The sequence below is a fragment of the Pseudorca crassidens genome, chromosome 13 (assembly GCF_039906515.1).
Source record: "Pseudorca crassidens isolate mPseCra1 chromosome 13, mPseCra1.hap1, whole genome shotgun sequence".
In the NCBI taxonomy this organism is placed as follows: Eukaryota; Metazoa; Chordata; class Mammalia; order Artiodactyla; family Delphinidae; genus Pseudorca; species Pseudorca crassidens.
Genome location: NC_090308.1, coordinates 41,073,303 through 41,074,822, shown reverse-complemented (window position 1 = coordinate 41,074,822; position 1,520 = coordinate 41,073,303). Strand labels below are relative to the sequence as shown.

The following is a 1,520-nucleotide window of genomic DNA, read 5'->3' as shown; positions in this document are numbered from 1 at the left end:
TTTTTGTTTTTATTTCTATTTCTCTAGGAGGTGGGTCAAAAAGGATCTTGCTGTGATTTATGTCATAGAGTGTTCTGCCTATGTTTTCCTCTAAGAGTTTGATAGTTTCTGGCCTTACATTTAGGTCTTTAATCCATTTTGAGCTTATTTTTGTGTATGGTGTTAGAGAGTGTCCTAATCTCATACTTTTACATGTAGCTGTCCAGTTTTCCCAGCACCACTTATTGAAGAGGCTGTCTTTTCTCCACTGTACATTCCTGCCTCCTTTATCAAAGATAAGGTGACCATACGTGCATGGGTTTATCTCTGGGCTTTCTATCCTGTTCCATTGATCTATATTTCTGTTTTTGTGCCAGTACCATACTGTCTTGATTACTGTAGCTTTGTAGTATAGTCTGAAGTCAGGGAGCCTGATTCCTCCAGCTCCGTTTTTAACAATATAGTTTTACATGGAATACTAAGAGCATTTTTCATATTTTACAGAACTTGAAACATATGGACTTTCTATTAATATTCATACCATAGCAAAGACAAATTGAACTCCTAAATAGATGCATTACAATTTGTTTAGAGTTTAAAGGCTTAATGGCAACAAGGGAGTAGGAAAAAGTGAAAGTTTATTTTATATAACTGAATGGAAAATAAATTCAAGAGATAGAAAATAAAATTTAATATGGCCTCATGAGCCCTGAAGGAGGTGGTGCCTGATTTGGAGGAGTGATTGCTATGTCCAGATAGTCCCCTATTTGGAACTTCTGCAACTGCAGCGTCATGGGGTCGTCATCAGTCCCCTTCTCCCAGACACGGTGCTGCCAACTCCTTTACTCAATAGCCAGGCCTTTTAGGATCCGTAAAAACAATTGCAAAACTGAGGTGTGTGCACTTCTTTCTGGCTTCTGGGTAGACTTCTTTTACTAACCTAGTCAATTCTTTCAAGGTTGCATCCATCCAAGTGTATATCTGCAGCTCGCAGGACGGCACGTTTCCAAGGGAGAACTTGTGCATGCAGTGGTGGCGGCCGTAGTTGTGGTGAAGACACGCAGCAACAGCGGGCAGGTCTTTTCCCGATCGATGGGCTTCTCGGGCTCCTTCTTAATTTCCTCCTGGGTAACACACGATTCCACCACCATCTTCCTCCTGCGGCCCCTATCTTACTTTTTAAATGACTCCTTCTCTTTCTCTCTCTTGGATGTTGATGAATGTTCATTTCACAGGATGAATATATTAGTTATGTACAGAGACCACCAAATGTTCTCATAAAATATAATAGGATATGGATGGGAACTGCATTATCTTGACCTTGGGACATCTCACAAATGAGTTATTATAGCCTGTGGTAAAATCTGATAAATTAAACTCTTTAATGAATAGGGACTCTTCATGATGATCTTTATGAGAAATATTAATTAACTCAACTCTACTTTTATTATTTAAAAAGTCATTCTCTCCTACTATTTCCACTCCTAAATGCTACTGCTTCATTTATCTAAAGGCCTACTAACTCATTACTTTTAATGTTG

The 1,520-nt window shown here is 38.8% G+C and overlaps 1 pseudogene; it reads right to left on the bottom strand.

The window, feature by feature from the left end:
• Positions 1–240: 240 nt before the first annotated feature.
• Positions 241–1,233, bottom strand: LOC137204987 (histone deacetylase complex subunit SAP18 pseudogene; annotated as a pseudogene).
• Between the last annotated feature and the right edge of the window lie 287 nt (positions 1,234–1,520).